Raw genomic sequence first — 20,610 nt, 5'->3', positions numbered from 1 at the left:
AATCCATGGTGGGGGCATCTTCGAAGAAGGTCTTTGAATCTCTCATATGCTTCAAACAATGTCTCCGACTCTCCTTGTTTAAATGCCAAAATTTCCTGCCTTAGCTTCGCCGCCTTGCTAGGAGGAAAATACCTTCCCAAAAATTTTTCAACCATATCTTTCTATGTTTTGATCGATCCCAGTGGTAAGGATGTGAGCCACCGGTATGCTCCATCTCTCAAACTGAAAGGGAATAGTGGTAGCCGGATCGTATCATCAGTTACCTTATTTATCTTGAAAGTGAAATAGATTTGAAGGAAACTGGAAAGATGATCATGGGCATCTTCATTTTCAAGACCATTAAATTGGGCTGAATTTTGGACCATGCCGATGGTGCTTGCCTTGATCTCAAAATTATTTGTGGCGATGGATGGCGCATGTACACACTAAATTCTTCACCCGTGAATTGCAACCTTTCATATTCAGATAAAGTACGTCTTTCTTCGGCCATGATTACAGATTCTGTGTCCTCAATTTCAATGTTTCTTTCACTAGTGCTTTCACCCACTTCCCTAAGTCTTCGGTGCAAGGTCCTTTCAATCTCTCTATTAGGTGCAACTAGATTTTATCGATTTGCTCGTGTCATGCACTGTACCTTGCAAAGTCAAGAAAGATATGAAACGTTAAGCTCAAAAATAAATAAAATAAAAGTAAAGGGAAAATATAAGAAAATAAAAAAAAATGACTAGAGCAATAAGCTAGAAGTTTCCTAGAATACCTTAAGTCCCCGGCAACGGCACCAAAAACTTGGTTGTTCGCTCACCCGCAAGTTTACAGGGTCGCCAAGTAATACCTTGTGCAAAAGCCCAAGGATCGTATTCCATGTGGCTAAGGAGCTCCTATTACTCCTCCATGACTTGCTTTCTAACCTTACGACTTAAACATGGTATTTCACTCTAATACATGCAATAATGCAAATAAATCACAAGTATAACAATTCCAAGGCAAGTAAGAAATCACAAGAGCAATGATAATGATAAATAAGCCTAGGGATAAGGATCCCCAAGAGGGTTCATCATGCAATATAGATGCTTAATAACAACATAGCAAAGGTGATTTAGACCGACAGATCTCAAAATTAGTTCAACCCCAATCTCTTGACGGTTAAACCCTAATCCCATATAAATAATGACAAGGATCTCTCCCTAATCACATTCCTATGATTGCATTAAGTAAAGGAAGATCACGCAATAAATATACACGTAACCTAAGTCTACCCTTATAGTTCAGAGGGGCTACCGACACCCAATTTCTCGCCATATCGATTCAAGAAAAACCCCTTCTAGCTCATTAATGATCTAGTACATGCGAGTAGGTCACATCTACACGTACAACTCAATAAAGAACTAAGGATCGCTCCATTTTATAGTTCTAGACATGAAGAATAATAAGCCAAACCATAAATCACACCAATGCACTCTAAATAAAAGTATAGCATCCACAATACATGATGAACCCCCCAAAGTTCACCTACATCCGGTGTCCTTGGGGTCTAGTGTGCCATCATACAAACAAGTATCACAAACTCAAGAAAAATAAGAGACAAATGCATAAATGGCATTCCCTAGTTCGAATGATGATGAAGAAGAACAATGCCGGCCAAATGACGCTTCCTCTACCCTAAGGAATGCCAAAGGCTCCTCCTTCCTTGATGATGAAACTCTCCCCTTGAGATCCAAGCTCTTGATCACCTCCAAGCTTCAAGCTTAGCTCTAACAAGATGATGTCTTCATTTCTCCTCTTCTTCCCCCCAAGTGTTTGCTGCCAAAAGTCTAAAAGTCTTCCAAGAAGAGCCTCCAAATGCCCTCATATACCCCCGGTATACCCTCTCTCAAAAACAGCTCGTATGCCCATTAAAAAAGACTCAAAAACCCACAAAATGGCTTCCATACTGGCTCCATACTGGCTCAATGAGTACCTCCATACTGCCTCAATGAGGGGTGCATTAAGGTAGTATGAAGTAGGAAAAGTCCATTTTAGCTCTCGTAACAGTATCCATACTGGCTCAATGAGCACCTCATTGACCGAGTATGCCTTCAAACAAACTCTCCTCTTATCTGGCTACAGTATTTATCCCAGGGTCAATCCAGGGGAGCATTGAGGCCGTATGGCCTAGATCATATCCTGACTCGAAAACACTCCAGATGCTACAGTGGTAGTTACAGTGTTCTTGTTACAGGCCACTGTTGCAGTACTCCAGCTACAGTGGATACACTACAGTACTGCGGCCTAGTTTTCTTCTCTTTTTCATCCAAATCATATCTCTGTGTCCTCCATGGCTCTCTCATAAACGGGCATCAATTCTTATGAAAATACATGCTAGAGGTAACAAATACTTATACTAAAATACATACATTTAGACACTTATCAGAAGACAAAAACATAAAAGAAGTAATTAAAATCCCCTCTAGGTCATGATCTCCTTGAATCGATGAAGCTTCGAATGGTGATGCAATGGTGGCTTAGAACTTCACTCCAACTCCTTTTCCTTTGCTTCTCTCCCTCTTGGTGATGATGTGTGCTCATTCCCCCGTAAGGATCATCGCCGGAAGGCCTCAATGAAGTGCGGTGATGGCAGCCCAAAAGGCCAAGAAGAAGTCACCTTCTTTTGCTCTAAAAGTAGCTTTTTATAATCTCACAAATTGATGCATACCAGGGTCAATACTGGTGTCAACACCGGGTTGCATTGAGGCCGTATGACTTAGACCAACTTTCTATCCTTGAAATTCTCCAAGTGCTACAATGACTACTACAGTGAATTTGTTACACTATGCCTGCTGCAGTACTCCAGCTACAGTAATACGCTACCGTACTACGACAACTGATTTTCCTCTTTTTTTGCCCTAATTGTGTCCACGTGTTCTTCGTGGCTTGTTCATGCCCTACAAAGCAAATAATATAGATTAAGCATAAAACGGGCATCCATTCCTACAAAAATACATGCTTAGTGTATAAAATATATGTACTAAAATACGTACATTTAGACACTTATCAACTATCCCCACACCTAAGCATTTGCTTGTCCCTAAGCAAACAAATCATGAAAAAAAAAGAATGATAAGTGGCTAAATGTATTACCTTCGGCTCAAAAAATACAAGAATCTACAAGCAATGACTAATGATATACAGATGTTGAGTAACAAAGAGTAAGCACAACAGAAAGATCCTGTCTCACTTCTTATATGTATGTGCCATATGTGTGAATCTTCTATCTCATCTGCCATGACCTGGTCTAGCCTACTGACTTCAATTAGTACTGACTTCAATTGAGTCTTAAACTACTAAGTGCTACTTCAATGAACAGGTAAGATCCTTCTAACTCATGAACTTGAACTAATTCCCTTTTTCTTCTCAGAATCTCTAGTAGGCAGACAAAAAGATCACTATGGCTTTTATTTTCATTTCATTTCATTTTTTCCATTTTCATTTTCATTTTTTTAGTCCGGCTAATGTAGACTGCACAAAACAAAAGAAAAGAAAAAAAAAATCTTTCTGAATGATGCATATGCTGATTAGGTACAAGAACCATCCAACTTACTCGATTACGGTCTACATAGACGCATTCATGCTAAATTATCAGAGAAATACTGTCATAGACTCACAATCTTTTTTTTTTTCATTCACCCTAGATCACGTCTTTAGACTGCTCTACATGCCACAAAACTAGGGCTAGCTCAAAATGACTTAGAAGTTCTTAAGAGTTCATTGAAAGATAGAACTTAGTATTCTAAGGCCAAGTACTCAAAGTTGTGTGTTAAGCATATAAGAGAGTTAGGGTAGTCAAGTTGGCTATTCCCAGGGCATCAACAAAAATTTAGTACACAAGAAAATATTAGAGGTGAAAGAGGATTCAATAGAGTACAACAACAAATATGTAACTCACATCAATCATTAAGCCATGCTAGAAGAATCTCACAAGAATGAACAAGCCATCATGGGTAACACTAGCATGCAAACAATGACCTTAATATATGAAATACACACATCCCTACACCTAGTGTTGTACATTGTCCCCAATGTACACTAATCATGAAAGCATGGTAAAATAAGAAGTGAAAATAATAGAGGAGGATGAAAACGAACTTCCCGGGTTCATCTTGTGTAAATGGCAAAGTGTGACCTGAACACAAAGTATGTCGAGCTATACATGTCGGGTCCGGCTTTCACCAAATGGAAAGAGGGCTCACCAAGTTCCCTTAATGCCTTGCAAGGCATAAAGGGGACATCATCATTCCACGAAAATTTACAAAGAAGAGATGGGGAGTAATCATTCAATAAAACTAAGATAAAACACAAAGAGAACACAAAAACTAGAAAATAAAGTCAACAAAATAAAAAAAAAAGTGTCCATGCTAGTCCTTGTCCTTAGAATTAGATTTCTCATCACAAAATGACATCTTGCTCTATGGTATTCTTGTCCAAGAATATGGTCACCCGTGTGGTGTAATTGTCACTCTATGGTTTCTCATCAATTTCTTCATCCTCATCATTCCTAAACCATGAAAAAACCCAATCAAGCATAAAGAAATCCAACATAATTCAAAATGTAGTGTAAGAGATGAAGAAACAATGGAAAATATGATGTATAGTGGCCATACGACCGTATGGGTGCCGTATGTGTAGTGTTCACTTCGAAAGAACCTCCCCAAAAACATGAAAATCAAAAACATTTTACATAAATTCAAAGGATACTTCATCCACGACAATCACACCACAAGAACCAAGCCAAATACTTGAAAAATTCCATAAATAAGCTCAATAAACACAAGAAAAATGAAGAAGATAAAACTAGGACATCAAAGAGCTTACTGATAAAATCTTGAGAAAACTCAAGTTAAACCTTTGGTAAACCACTAAATCAAAGTCTCAAAGTGGTTAGGAGGTGATCTAGGAGAAGAAATGAGGAGATTTGGCCAAGGATTGGTGGAGAAAGAAGAGAGAAAATCGGGTGAAGAAGAAGAAGAAATGAGGAGAGAGAAAAGGTGGTGAGAAGTTAAAGGAGGAACCCAACCCATACGGCCTCAATAAGGGCCTCATTGAGGCTGTATGCTTTTGTTAAAACTTTTTGGATGGGGTAGACGCCCTAAATGAGGTCCTCATTGAGGTTGTATGCACCCTGGAAACATTTTTGCCAAAAATTTCTTCTCCAAGTGAATAAGGAAGGCATTAATAGGATTTAGACCTCCAACTTGAAAGAAATGCTTAAAATAAAACTTTGATTTTGTGCATGAAATACTATAAAAAAAACATGAGTTTCTCAAGAAGATAAATGATTAAACCACAAGAATGACGACAAGGAAAATGCTCAAGGCATGCGAGCATGGACTTATTCACACAACAAAAACATAAAAGAAACACAAATACACTTAACAAAAACACAATCTACACTTAACTAAAAATATGAAAAGAAGAAAATGAAGAATTTGAAGCTTGGGTTGCCTCCCAAAAAGTGCTTGTTTAATGTCATTAGCTCGATGCACCTCTTTTCTTACCTTAAGGAGGCTTGAAGAGGGTGTGTTCATCCCAGCTAGAAGTTGCATAAGAACTACTAAGAAATACGAAACATACCTTCCAGGATGGTGTCAAATTGAAGGCCAAGCATGAGTTACCTTTTGGCCTCCATGGAAAGAGCTTGGGCCGAGAATTGTGCAATTTAAACTTGGGTGGATCCTTAGATGATTTGAACCTCCTCCCTACTTCTTCTTTGGTCCTGACAAAAATTCCTTTGAGTATCCCACCACTAAGTTGCTTGGGCCTCCATGGAAAAAGGTTCAGTCGAGAATTGCTCAAGCAAGGTATGGGTGGATTCTTGCATGGCATTAACGTTCTACCCAAATTATCTTCCTCAACCATTGTTGGATGCTTTTGAATTGCCCATAGACATTGTTTGGGCTTCCAAGGAAAAATTTTTGGTTGGGAATTATCCAACCCTAGCATAGAAGGGTTTTTAAATGGCTTTGACTTCTTACGCACATCTTCAACTATTATGTATATTTCTCTTTTGTGCTTGGTGTGTTCGTTTACTTCTATGCCAAGGGCGTACTCAAGGGATATTGATGCAACTTTTTCTACCCTTTCAATCTCCAAAACACCAAAGATTTCTTCCACCTCATTTTCATCTTTACTTGCACTTTGACTTTCTATTTTTAGCTCATAAATTGGTTGCTTCTTGGCTATTACTTTAGCAAGTTCTTCAACCTGTCTCTCTAGCTTATGGAAGGATTCTTGGACATCTTTTAAGATACTGCTCAATTCATTAAACTGTCCTTCAGGCTGGGTGTTCACATTATCCACGCAATTTTTCATGACATTGGACTAAGTCCCAACCTTGATGTCCTTAAGTGAAAACTTGGCCTCAGCGGTTCCCAAAAATGTGGCAAAAACATCCTTGATACTATATTTCTTTCATTGTATTTGCTCACACCAAGAACTTGAACAATACTCATGCTTCAGCTCTTGAGCTGGGGAGTATATTGTTGGTCTATTTTGAGGGTGGCCCCACTGTTGCTCGGGATAAGAACTTGGTGTATTTGGATGGCTCCCCCAATATAGATGAAATGGATTAGTGTTAGAATTACTCTCAAATGATTCTTGTGTGATAAGTTGGTTGAGCATTCCATTAAGGGCATCAACTTTAGCACTCAAACATGAATTTGAATCATTCCAAATGTAATTCCCTTGCATTTTCGAAGAATATTGTACCTCGCACAAAAGAGAATACAAAGAACAAAGTCAAATAAAGCAAGAAAAATATGTACAAAGAGTAATATGTAAAATGAAAAGAAAATTGGCTAGAGCAATAGATTACAAGCTTTCCTAATTTTCCTTGAATCTCCCCGGCAACAGTGCTTCCCCGCAAGTGTACGGGATCGCCAAAAATTACCTTGTGTGTGACACAGGGGTTGTATTCCACGAGGCCAAGGAAATATTATTACTCACTTTTTATCTATTATCTAGCCTATAGTTCTTAGTATGAAGAACAAATAAAATAAAATTAACTAACTAATCTATGGCCGAGTAACTAACACACGGATGTAAACAAATAAGGGAGTATCAAGCATGAGAAGGGAGTGTTTGGATAAGTAATCCACCTAAGGTTGTCATTAAGTTCCTAACTAGGAATGTTTAAAGTGTATTGACGGCATTTAAGAACTAGAGATCTCTTAGATAGGTTAACCCTAATTTCTCGACGGCTAACCCCTAATCCCATACGAGTGTTAATCGGAATCTCTTCCAGATCAACCCACCTATGATTGCAAAGAGTTCAAGGAAATCTCTAATAGGAGTAAACCTACTATCCTTCGGCTTAAACCTAGCATTGGAGGGTTGCCAACACCCGATCTCTCGGTGTGTCGGCACAAGCACCCCCTTTCAATCTCTCCTAGATCTAGTACACGTGAGTAGGTCACATCTACATGTATAACTCATAAAAGAATTATGGATTTCTCCACAAATGTAATTCTAGACATGAAAGCATGAAAGATTGAATCTCAAACAACCATCAAATTAAATGACTAACAACATCCCAAGTTATTACACAAGAGTAAACCCTAGGGTTCATCCACATCCAAACACCAAAATAAGTTAATCCCTCATGATAAGGGACACTTATACAACATACAAGGAAGAAATAAACAAAAAAAAAGTAATGAATACCCCCTCTAGGTTTTGATCTCCTGAATTGATGAAGCTTCGAATGGTGATGCAATGTTGGCTTAGAACTTCACTCCAGCTCCTTCTCCTTTGCTCCTCTCCCTTGTTGTGTGCTTATTTCTCCACAAGGATTGTCGCCGGAAGATGGCCGGAAGGCCTCAATGAAGTGCGGTGGCAGCGGCCCAAAAGGCCAAGCAGAAGTCCCCTTCTTTTGCCCTAAAAGGAGCTTTTTATAATCTCACAAATCGATGCATACCAGGGTCAATACCGCGGTTGATACAGGGGTCAATACCAGGCTTTTTATAATCTCACAAATCGATGCATACCGGGGTCAGTGACTTTGCTACAACACATCTGCTACAGTACTTCGGTTATAGTAATCTGCTACAATAAATACTCTACAGTACTGCGAGACCTGGTTTTCCTCCTTTTTTGCCTTAATCATGTACTCATGTTCTTTGTGGCCTATTCATGTCCTACAAAGCAAATAATACACTATGAAGCATAAAACATGCATCCATTCCTACAAAAATACATGCTAAGTGTATAAAATACATGTACTAAAATACATACATTTAGACACTTATCACCTTCCCATTTTCCTTGATAGGGAGAGCGAAGCAATGGTTGCACTCGTTACCTAGAGCATCGATCACCACTTGGGAGGAGATGGTGGAAGCTTTCCTAGCTTAATACTTCCCTTCTGGAAAATCTGTGAATCTCAGGAATGTAATATCCTCTTTGTGGAAACAGCATTGGAATCTCGTTTTGAGACATGAGATAGGTTCAAGGATCCCCTGTGGAAATGTGTTCAGCATAGGTTCCCTGAGTGGATGATTATCCACACTTTCTACAATGGTTTGAACCCAAGCATGAAGCAATTACTTGATGCTGCAACATGAGGTACCTTAGGTAGTATAACCCGCGAAGAAGCCCGATAACTCATTGAAGAGATTTCTATGAACAATTATCAGTGCAATACACGAGAGAAGAAGAAGGTACCTGGACTTCATGAGATCGATGCAATGACATCATTAGCAGCCCAGGATGAGTCCTTGAGCAAGAAGTTAGACACCCTAACTTCTCCTAGATTGACAGTGGTGATGAGTTGCACTGGGTGTGGAGAAGGACATGCTTCATCTGATTGTCCAATTGTTATTGGTGGTACAACCTCAGTGGAAAATGTGGATTTTGTAGGAAATGCAATGAGAGGTCAAGGAAATCCTTATAGCAATACCAATAATCTGAGGTGGAGGAATCAACCAAACCTTTCTTGGAGTAATCAGGGGTAATAGAAAACTACCGCACCACCGGGTTTCCAACTACAACAAGCCCTGAATATGGAGAATAGAGTTTCAGGGTTGGAGAATCGGATGATTGATTTAGAGAAGGCTTTGATCAAGTTCATTCAATCTTCAGACACAAGGTTTTAGTTGGTTGAAGCTACACTTCGCAACCATACCACATCCTTGCATAATTTGGAAAACCAAGTGGGTCAAATTGTGAAGTTACTTTCAGAAACACCTCTGACACACCCCTTGCATGTGACCCGCAAGTGCACGGGTTTGTCAAAGTAATAATACCCAGGTGAGTGGGTTATCGTATCTACAGGGAATAGTGATCAGAACCACAAAGATTGCCATTTAACTAAAGTGAAGATGAATCAATAGTGTTGTGAACAAAATCAATATGAAAAGAACTAAAAAAATAAGAAAGAGAGGCACAATAAAATGAGAGGAAGGCAATCGATAGAAAGTGGGGCACTCGGACATTGCTCCCCCTAGGATTATTGTTTCAAGTGCAAGACAAACTATTATGTCTCCTAACTGATGCTTAATGAGTCGTGGAAATCCTAAAATATACTGTCCCAAACCTAAGGTCTACCGTGACTAACTCTACACTATGCCTCAGCAGAGAAATCATTCAGTCTCAACACTTCACACTGTGTACAATTGCAAGAAGCTCTAGTGATTCCAAGTGATAAACCCTAGTCCCTAATATAGGTCTAACCCTTTGGTCCAGGTGAAAGACACCTAGTCACAATTAAGCCCCAGCACTAAGGATTACTTCAACTCTTCACTCTGTTTCTTGTACAACTAAGCCCCAATGGAGTTCCTCTCTTAGCACATCACTCTATTGTGACCGCAAAGAACCCTTGGAACATGAAGGTAGGATAAATCACACCGAAGGGAAAAGGGGACGTTTCGCTACCTCTCGACCCTCTCCAATATTGTTTATCTAACCCTCATTGTGTGTCACTCACTCACAAGGATTACCAATGTCGACTCTCAACCCTAGTGTCACTCTAAGGGAGAAATCATTCAACATGAATTTAATATTGGAACTCAATTAAAGACATCAATTAAGGAAAACATGTAAGAAGGTCAATGAAAGAATAACATCCTAGGGTTTACAAGTCCAAGTACCCACAAGGGTTTAGCTCTCCATGGAGCAAGATACAATCAATAATGAAATCGAAAGTAAAAACATGCAATCTATAAGTAAAACCCCCTCGGTATTTGTGTCGATGGTATTGTGGAGTAGCCTCGTCCTCTTCAAAGGTCCCCTTGTCAAGCCTAGGGCACACCTCGCTGGATCGGTGCCGACGAAAGCTCCCCTAATAACTCTCTTCCAAAGGAACGTGGTGTTGATGGTCATAGAACCACTCTAAAAGCCTTGCCAAAGCCCCTATAAACCCTAGCTGCAAGCCTCTCTAAAGTTGGGGAAAAGATGGAAAAAAGATGGAAAGAAGGATTCCCAAATCGGCACAAGTCGCGGCTTTATATAGGCTAGAATCAGGAATCCACACGGGCATGTGGAATTTCCACACGCCCATGTGAATCTATAGGCATCTGATTTTCTGCGGCCTATGAATAGTAAGTGCTACGGTATTCCACCAAAAATACTCCCGAATCCACACTTTTCATCGAGGCAACATAAACGGGCACACGTCTATATCGTAGATCTTGCTATCATTGCACACATCAAAATACACAAATGTGACTGCCTTTGTGCCCCTCCAACCCATATAATTGCTTAAGTGCATGGAGGTTGGCATACATTTATATATCTTAGAGCACAACATGTGTCTTCACGTTTGTTCACTCTAAGATTCCATCATCAATGTGCAATCGCAATCTACTTTGGCTTCCTTCCTCTATATTTGGCTCCACAACCCTATATACACACAAGTAACACAAATACACATATATTAGGGCTAAAATCTGATAAAAGTAATGCTCATCATAAGAAAAAGAAATACTTCGTATTATTAATACACAAGAACTTATCAATCTCAAGGGAGTTTACCTAGCAACACGGAGACAAATCCAAGAGAACATGTGAAGGCGATCACTTTGAGATGTGGTCGTGAAGTTGAGAGTAAGCTCCCTACTAAAAATATGAGGGTCCAGTCACCCAAAGAAATAGAAGTTGATGAGATAATTAAGGAGAAGGAGGTGGCACCCCCACCTTACAAACCAAGAGTTCCTTATTCTTCAAGACTAAAAAATGAGCAAAATGATGATCAAGACAAGAAGTTTTTGGGTCTATTCAAGTAGTTGCACATTAACATCCCATTTGTGGAGGCATTGTCTCAAATGCCTCGCTATGCAAAGTTCCTTAAGGACCTCTTAACCAATAAGAGGAAGATAGAGGAGAGTGCATCTGTGATTTTAGATGCTTCATGCTCGGTGGTGTTGCAAAAGAATAAGCCGAACAAGAAGAAAGACCCTGGTAGCTTCACCATTCCGTGCAACATTGGCAATTTGGATGAGGAGAAGGCATTGGCGGATTCAGGGGCTAGCATCGATGTCATGCCCTATACATTCTTTCAAAAGCTAGGTTTGGGAGAGCCTAGGCCCACTCGGATGACACTTCAGTTTGCTAATCAATAAATAGACATCCGAGGGTAATCATTGAGGATGTACTTGTGAAATTTGACAAGAATATCTTTCCTGCAGACTTTGTGGTGTTAGATGTTGACGAGGATGTTGAGGTTCTATTTATACTTGGGAAGCCATTCTTCCGCACTTCTAAAGCTCTCATTGACATAGATCGTGGGGAGTTGACACTAAGAGTTGGAGATGACAAGTTGACTTATAACCTAGCCGAAGCCATTCGACATTCTCTTGACTTTGATGATACTTTGTATTTCTTTAACACAACTGATGAGTTAATTGATGATTATGTGCAGGAAATGTTGTGTCCAGACCCATTAGAGCGGTGACTAGATCAAGAAGTGGAGAATGAAGAAATTTTATCACTTCGTCTAGAGGACAAGTTGCAACCTACTCCGGGAGTCATGAAGAGAATAATCAAAAAGCTCAAAAGGACAAGGAGACATCATAAGAAGCACCCCAATGCTAGTAGGAATGAGCATTCATGAAGTAAGGGTGATGAACCCTTGTGTGGTCACTCCCCTCTACCTTGCAAAAATTGTGTTCAGCATGCTTTCAAGTTATAGGTAAGAGGGCAACATTTCTTCATGAACCATCATGAGGTAAGTGTATGTACGTCAAGCTTAGTGACGTTAAACAAGCGCTTCTCGGAAGCAACCTGATAAACGCCTAAATGTATGTATTTTATATGTATTAATCGTGTATTATTTGTGAACATGTTAACGAATTGATGCCCGTTTTATGTCTAAATTGGTTATTTCGGTGTTGCAGGTCTTAAATGAGTCAAACAATGCTCAAAAATGCAAATCGGATGAATTCGACATCAAAAACGGCATTTTTGGGGTCCCGGTACTGTAGCAGCACTGTAGCGACACTGTAGTAGGTCGTTGTTCTTGCTGCGGCCATTTGGCTGGGAGTTTCACGGGCTCCATGCGCCCGCATGGATGCCCGTGAGGTTTGCTGGGAATTCTCAAATCTCGGTACTGTAGCAAAAACACTGTAGAAAAATACTGTAGCTGAGCACTGTAGCACCGGCAGGTTTTTGGGCATTTGGCTGTGAGCTTCACGGGCTCCATGCGCCCGCATGGAGCCCGCATGGACTGACGGGGTATATAAGAAACTGATTTCTTCTAGGGCAAGGGGAGGAGTTTTTGGAGGGTTCTTCAAGCCGATTTTCACCAATCTTTGAGAGGCAAGATTACATGTTTTGGAGAAGGGAAATCTAAGGGAGAAGCTCGGATTTGGCTAGATCTTCATCGATCTCTTCTTTGGGAGTTTGTAGACGACGAGGGAAGCCGCCCCCATTGCGGCGTCCGTGGAAGCCTTTCCACCTAGCTTGGCTTGTCTTCCTTCTTCCATTGTTTGAGGGAGTTTTTATTATGCCTTTTGTAGTTGTTTGCATGGATTTGTTGCTTGGATTTGTTTGTATGGACTGAGTAGACCCCAAAGGTCACCGGATGCCGGGTGAACCTTGGGGTGAACTGTGTATTTGGATGATTTAAGTTTGTTTATTGCAATTGTTGTGTTTTTGAGATTCATTCTTGGTGCATTTGATGTGTTGCTTACATGAGAACTCAGTAAACCAACTGTTAGGGTTGTACTTGGTAGCGTGACCATCGCCCTTGTACTAGACACACCAAGTTTGGAAGGGATTCATGTACGAATACGCCGTGACCATCGGGTATTCTGCACCCTCCACCATTAGGGCTAGACCGAGTTGTGTTCCGGCTCTAATTAGGGATTTCCCCACTTGTTAATGCAATCGTATGAGGATTTGATCGGAAGAAATTTCGTGTCAATACTTATACCGGATTAGGGGTCAATGGTCGTGACCATCGGGTTGACCTAATCTAGGAAATCTGTAGGTCCAAACCTTCAATTGCATGACATTCTTAGCATCCCGTGCACTTTAGTAGCCCCTAGGGAATCCGCATCCGTGACCGTTCCTTTCCCCGATTTTATACCCCTCTCCGTATTTTTAGTCTCCACTTGTAGTTATCTTATTCAAATTAATAGATTAGAGAAACCTTTCGAATGCATCGGCTAGACATTAAGCGAAGAGGAAGTAAGGGTAGATCCTTGGGCCCAGGGAATACGACCCTCTCGTGCTCGCACGAGAGGTATTACTTGACGACTCCGTGCACTTGCGGAACACTCATCACAACCCAAGTCTTTACTGTTTTTCTAGGACTTAGTTTAGTTTTGCATGAATAAAAGGTTTAATGTTGATGTCTTGCTTTTACATGCTATTGCTGTGTTTTTTCTTGTGGATCATTGGTGTTTTATCAAGCTTTAATGTGATTGGTGAAGTTTTAGGTCATTTGAGCATGTCTTCATGGATCTCTGGTTATTTTGTTATTGTATTTGTACACACTATTTAGATTTTGGTGTTGCAGAATGTTTCTGCAGAGTCTGTAAGTTTTTTGAGTAATCCAAAGAAAACACACGGCCATGTGGAATTTCCACAGGCCCGTGTGAATCTTTGTAGAGAAAGTTCTCTATCCCGAGAGCACACAGGAGCATGTGGCTGCCTTTGTGAGCTTCCCTGTGAATCTCCACATGCCCATGTAGAATTTTTACAGGGGCGTGTGGAACACTTAGAGAAATTTTTCATAAGAACAAAGAAGCCACAGGGGTGTGTGGGTACCCTTGTGGGTCGGGCACACGAGTGTAGGTAATTTCCACACACCCATGTGGTTGCGTTCAGAGGCCATACTAGCCATCCCGAGAGCACACAGGGGCGTGTAGTCGCCCCTGTGAAGCTCCCTTGTGGAGGCACACAGGCGTGGATAATTTTCACACGCCCGTGTGGATGCACAGAACGCAAGAGCGGCGACTTGTCTTTAAAATCTTTTTCTTCATCTTCATTTCTAAATGCTGTAACACTCAGAGAACATCTCTTTTCATCTTCCCGACCCTCTCTCTGTCTATTTAAAGGGATTTTAGCTTGTTTTCGGGCCGTATTCGACGTTTTCAATTTGTATTTCATTGGTAAGCCTCTTTCCCCTTTTTCTTTGCCAACCTTCATCTCTTTTAATTGCCTTGGGTCTATTTTGCATGGATTTCATGGCAATGTTTCTAGTGAATGATTGTAGAGCAAATGTGGTTGAATCTGAAGTGATTTGTATAGATTTTTGTGGATTCGACCACACTGTTGTCGCACTCCGAAGATCCATACGGGCTTGTAGAATTTCCACACAACTGTGTGGATTCCCGCAGAATCTATTTTCAAGTTTAATTTGATCAATTTATTTTCAATTTCTGTAGGATTGGCTCTCAGGTTGAAGAAATTAGCCGGTAAGCGCCCTCGTGAGCCCTCGCTAAAGTAGATGGAGTTTGATATTCCCGAACATTAGGTTTGGTTTGAGTGTTTGTCAAAGCACAGGTTCGGCCAGTTGTGCTTTCCTAACATGAGCACATTGAGAGAGATACAACTAGGTGATGAGATGGTAGAGGAGGTAGATGAGCTCCTCTCTGTGGGTAGCTGGTGACATTTATTGTCCATATGAGGGCCAGTTATCAATATGTTGACATTGGAGGTGCTGGCGTTGTTTGAGTTTGACCGATCATACTCTAGTTTTTCTAGCATCGACGCAATTTAGTTCAGAGCATTTGGTCAGTCCCACAGCATGAGCGTGACACAGTTTTCTGATAGGCTCAGTTTGTATGATGAGGCCTACACTGACATTGAGGAGTATGAGCAGCTACTGACTGATTATCCTGGTAGCTTAACTCTGCAGCATGCTTATAGGATGTTATGTGGCTAGGGTCAGTATGAGCCAAGGGGTCTCCAAGGCCACGTGCCTGCCTTGACCTACATACAGATACATTCAGGCCATTCTCAGTCGGTCAGTGCACTGACGTGGTGACAGTACAGGAGTCCTCAGTCGATAGGAGCTACTCTATTTATATTCGATGATACAGAGTGAGCCAGTCCACCTGGGGCACATTATGGCTGAGTACCTTTGCCACCAGGGACAGTATACTAGGGTAGGAGTACTCTTCTCAGGCCCATACGTTACTAGACTAATCATGGGGATGGGTCTGCTGGACGCGATCAAATGGGCTGAAAAGATCATCGTTCCATCTCCCCTCGGCCTAGAGACTATGAGATTGATGGGCATGGTTCACAGGTATAGAGACAGTGTTTATGTTATGATCATGCCACCACCGGAGATGGCCGAATATAAGGGTGATGAGGCCAAGGGTTTGTAGTCTGCTCTTCAGCCACAATAGGAGCAGATGGAGACAGAGGCACCCACTACAACTACAGCATAGGAGCCGTCTGCAGTGCGTACCTTTTTTCCATCTCAAGCCCATGATCATTTTGAGAGGCTATAGAGTGTTGTGGGAGTATTACAGAGTGACTTGGCTAAGGTTTGCGCGACACAGGCAGTGAACCACACTGAGGTGATGGCACGTCTCGAGACACTTCAACATATCCTAAAGCGAGATATGACCTCACCATTTGTGATGAGATCATGGGCACCATCACCATCACCAGCACCACAGGCATCACCATCCCCTACAGCACCAGTATTACCACCGGTAGAGGCTGACACCGATGCTTAAGGTGTCTTTATGTTTCTTTGTCTTTTTTTAGTATTTTATTTCAGCATTTTATTTTGGACTTGTATCACTTAAAAAGGATCTTCCTTCTAAGCTTATCTTATTGCTTTTCTGCTGTATCAAGTTGTATTTCATTTTTATATCTTTATAGACTCAATTTTATTGTAATTTGTTGAGCTTTACTGAACCCCCTTGTGTATACATACAGATGGTTTTGTGAGTCTTGGAATTGAGGAATAGTCATTGGCATGGTCATGTGGCATCTTACATGGCTGTGTGTGCTCCACAACCCATTGAAACTCATCTCTTAATGCATATAGCTCCATTCAATGCAACATTAGGAATTCAGGGAGTATTGTTTTAACTGCCCATCTTCACACACATGTTTTACTTGCTTTATTCCTTATTGTGCTTGAATGCATACATTGAGCGCAATGTACATCTTAAGTATGGGGGGAGTTAACATTACACATGTTCCATACTTGTGTGTTCATTGTTCATGCTCTTGTAGCCAATGGCGGTTAACCTTGGTTGTAACGGTTGTATTCTTAAGTTTAAGAGAATTTTTAACATTGAATACTATCATGCCCTAGTTTTATTTAAATTTTATGGAATGTTTGCCTGATTATCTTTTGTTGCACTTATCATTCATTAAACCTTATGGAAACTCAAGTTTGAAACTTAAGGGACTGTTTTAGCAATTGTCTTGGTTTGAATTTTGTTGAAAAAAAATGTTTGTTTTGTTTGTTCATTTGGAATGGAAAGAGCTACCACCTATGAAGTATGAAGCTACTCTCATAAGTCAGATACTAATTATGCCCTAATGAGAGAAAGAGCTATCTCATAGGATGAGTGAAAGTTACTACCCCAGTAGAAAGAGTACCACCTCGAAAGTGTGAAAGCCACCTTGGCGGCCACTTAGGAAAGGGCTACCATAGAGGATGTGTGAAGCTACTACCTTCTCTTGTTGTTTATAACAATTCCTTTTTTATAAGAACTTTGAGGAGTACATGTTGGTTTGACTTGAATGAGTTTACACACACTTACACAATATCAGGTTTGTTGTCCTTTTTTATTCAAGTTCTTAGCTAGAGCAAGGATTTCTCTTATCTGGTGTTTGAATTTTTCCTAACTTGTAGAATCCCTCTTTTGCATGCTTTTGGTGAACCTATGGCCAAGCACTTTCAATTTTTCTTCTTAAATGCTTGAATGTTTTATTTTTGCTCAAGGACAAGCAAAAATTTAAGTGTGGGGGAGTTTTACAAGTGCTTGTGTATAAGTAATACGAGGTATACTTTTCTTACATTGAGCATCACTTTTATCAGATTTTATATCTCAATCATGTGTATTTGTGTTCTTTTGTGCATTTAGGGTGGTGGAGACAAGTTTGGAAGAAAGGAAGCAAAAGTAGATCGTGGACGTGATTGTTGATGGAATTCTTGTATCGAACAAGTTTCAAGGCACAAGTTGTGATCATAGATATGTGGATGTGTGCCAACCTCCAAATTGCTCAAGTGAATATGCAAATTGGAGGGGTAAAAGGCAGTCACACTCGTGTTCCAACTTGTGTAACATTTCCAAGAGCGTCATCAATGTGGTTTAATTGAAGATGCGATACGATCTACCACATGGATGTGTGCCCAATCAATGTAGCAGTTACTGTTCATAGTGCGCAGGAAAATGAAGCCTGGAAATCTACACGCCCATGTGGATGCCCGATTTCAGCCCTATAAATACAGCTTTGAGAGTTTTATTTGGGGATCTTCTCCCTATCTTGGACCTATCTTTTGGTGCGAGCGCGGCTAGGGTTTGGAGAGATTTTTGCTAGGATTTTAGAATGTTCCTATGGTATTTGACATCGATTTTCTTTGGATGATAGCTATTGGGGGAGCTTTCGTCGGTATTGATTCGCCGAGGTGTGCCCTAGGCTTGATGAAGGAGTCTTTGGAGAAGACAAGGTGGCTCCTCAAGACCATTAACACAGACAATAAGGGAGTTATCTCTATGGATTTCTTACACTTACTTTTGACCTTATTGTTCATTTTGTATTACTCCATGGGGAGGTAAACCCCTAGTGGGTGCTTGGACTTGTAAACCCTAGGATGATTTTGTTTCATTGACTCTTATTATGTTTCCTATAATTGATGTTTTAATTGAGTTTCAATCTTGTGTGCTTATTGCTTTGATTTTCCCTTAGGGTTGAGAATCTATCTAGGTAATCCTTTGAAGGGTGACAACTTCATTAGGGTTAGACTTAGCGAGATTGAAGAGGGTTGAGAGGGTGAGTCAAGAGGTAGTGGAACATCCCCTTTCCCTTCCAACATGATTTATCCTACCTCCATGTTCCAAGAGTTCTTTGCGGTCACAATAGAGTGAAGTGCTAAGAGACAAACTCTACTAGGGCTTAGTTGCGCGAGCAACAGAGTGAAGTATTGAAGTAATCTTTAGTGCTGGGGCTTAATCGTGATTAGGGGTCTTCCGCCTGGACCAAAGGGTTAGATCTATATTAAGGCATAGGGTTTATCACTTGGAATCCCTAGAGTTTTCAAGTAGTCCTACACAATGTGAGATGTCGAGAGCATCCCTTTCCGCTGGAGCATAGTGTAAAGGGCTAGTCACGGTTGGCCTTAGGTTTGGGACCATGTGTCTTTGGATCTCCATGACTCATTAAACTTCAATTAAGAAATATAATATTAGTCTTCCACTTGAAACAATAGTCCCAGGGTGAGCATTGTCTGAGTACCCCATTTTACCATCGCTTACCTCTCTTTATTCCTCTTGCTTTCTCTTTTCTCTTTTACTTTTATTTGCATTGATATTTTGAAGCAACATGACAAATTGGTTTTCACTCTAGCTAGATAGCAATACTTTGTGGTTCTGAACAACTATTCCCTGTGGATTCGACTACCCACTCACCGGGGTATTTTATTATTTCGACGACCTGTACACTTAGGGTACACACAGGCAAGGGGTTTGTCAGCCTTACCACGTAGCGTTCCAATTGGCGATGACGCTCCTCCGAGTAGGTTCAACAAAAGGAATGACTTAACATTGTGTGTCCCTAGATCAATCATAAATGAGGGTTTTACCTCATTTTTTATATCATTAGTGGCACGATTAAGCTTGCGGCACACCTTTACCCATGGTTTCTTCCACAATGTCTTAGTTCTTAGCTTTTTTCTTGGTCGTTAGTGACATAATCGATTTTTCCGGCGGCTTTTCCCGATGCTCCTCCTCCACACTATGCTCTCTATTACCACCATCAGCTTCCTTCAAGTATTCATCTAACAAATTCACTGTTAACACTTCTTGCACACAATCACAAAAATTAGTTTCATTTCATCAATTGCATAAGAAGTGTCATCTAGTTGCTTGGGATGTTTTATTGTGATAGCAACCCCTTGCTATCTACAATTGCACGGGTTGTACAATTAGTTTACTATACCCAATTAGGCCTAGTAGTTGAATCCACATGACTGCAAAGCTTTTCATAGTAATTATTCTGCTAATATCTAGTCCGATCAAAAAGTTGGGGAAACTAAAGAAACTAAACTAAGAATCTAAAAGGGTAAAGAGATGTTGGGGAAGGAATTGGATAAGAGTCACTAAGATAGAGCAGTGCCCCAAACTACTTCCATGAGAAACTTGCATTGACTTCTATACTGGCTATCAAGTACATTCTCTTGGAATGAAGGAATAACCTTAAATTGGGAGGTTCAACACCATACACCCTATCTCAAGGCATGCACTTGATCAATTTCCTCTATGTGTACCCTAAAAGGATGAATTTCTCAATCATCATCAAGCAAAGCAAAGATGCAACTACGGCAATCAAACACAATGAAATTGCAATATAAGATAAAACATAGAATGAATCAAAGAAACTTAATAGGCAAAGTAATTAGACAGATCAAATACAAAACATCTCAATGTTCATAAACTGTGGCACCGGAGAATGGTTTATCCCCTCATGGTTCCACATAATAAAAGATAAGGATAATAAATAAATAAGAATCTATAAAGACTCACTTTTGCCACCTAATCCTCTCAGAATGTGATTTGAGGAAGTTCCCACCACTTGATTCTGCTCCACTCAGTGTTCTTTCCTTTCAGATCTCTTTCACTTCCAAATGCTACTCAAGATCATTCAATAACACCCTTCAAAACACAACCAGAAGTCCTTTTGAAAATCTAACTTCGGGCTTAAGAAATGTGTTTTCCGATGCAATCATACCATGCTTAGCCAGTGCTTATACCTGTGCACTTTATAAGAAAGTCTATGGATTTTTATTGGTGCAAAGGTCGGCCAACCTATGAAGTGCACAATCTGGAGCACAACCTAAGGCCGTGCTTTGGTCTGCACTGCTGTGTTCTGAGAATGGTACTCATGTTTCTTTTTTTTGGTAAATTCTCTAAGTCTTGAGATCTGTACAGGCTAAGCACAAGCGTG

At 40.5% G+C, this 20,610-nt stretch overlaps 1 non-coding gene across 1 annotated transcript; it reads left to right on the top strand.

Moving 5' to 3' along the window:
* LOC120272881 lies at positions 1-107 on the top strand. The gene has a single exon (XR_005540414.1). It is a non-coding gene; the product is annotated as a small nucleolar RNA R71 (small nucleolar RNA).
* Positions 108-20,610: the final 20,503 nt, after the last annotated feature.

The sequence above is a fragment of the Dioscorea cayenensis genome, chromosome 11 (assembly GCF_009730915.1).
Source record: "Dioscorea cayenensis subsp. rotundata cultivar TDr96_F1 chromosome 11, TDr96_F1_v2_PseudoChromosome.rev07_lg8_w22 25.fasta, whole genome shotgun sequence".
In the NCBI taxonomy this organism is placed as follows: Eukaryota; Viridiplantae; Streptophyta; class Magnoliopsida; order Dioscoreales; family Dioscoreaceae; genus Dioscorea; species Dioscorea cayenensis.
The sequence above is the reverse complement of the archived record's forward strand: the minus strand, read 5'-3'. Positions and strand labels throughout refer to the sequence as shown.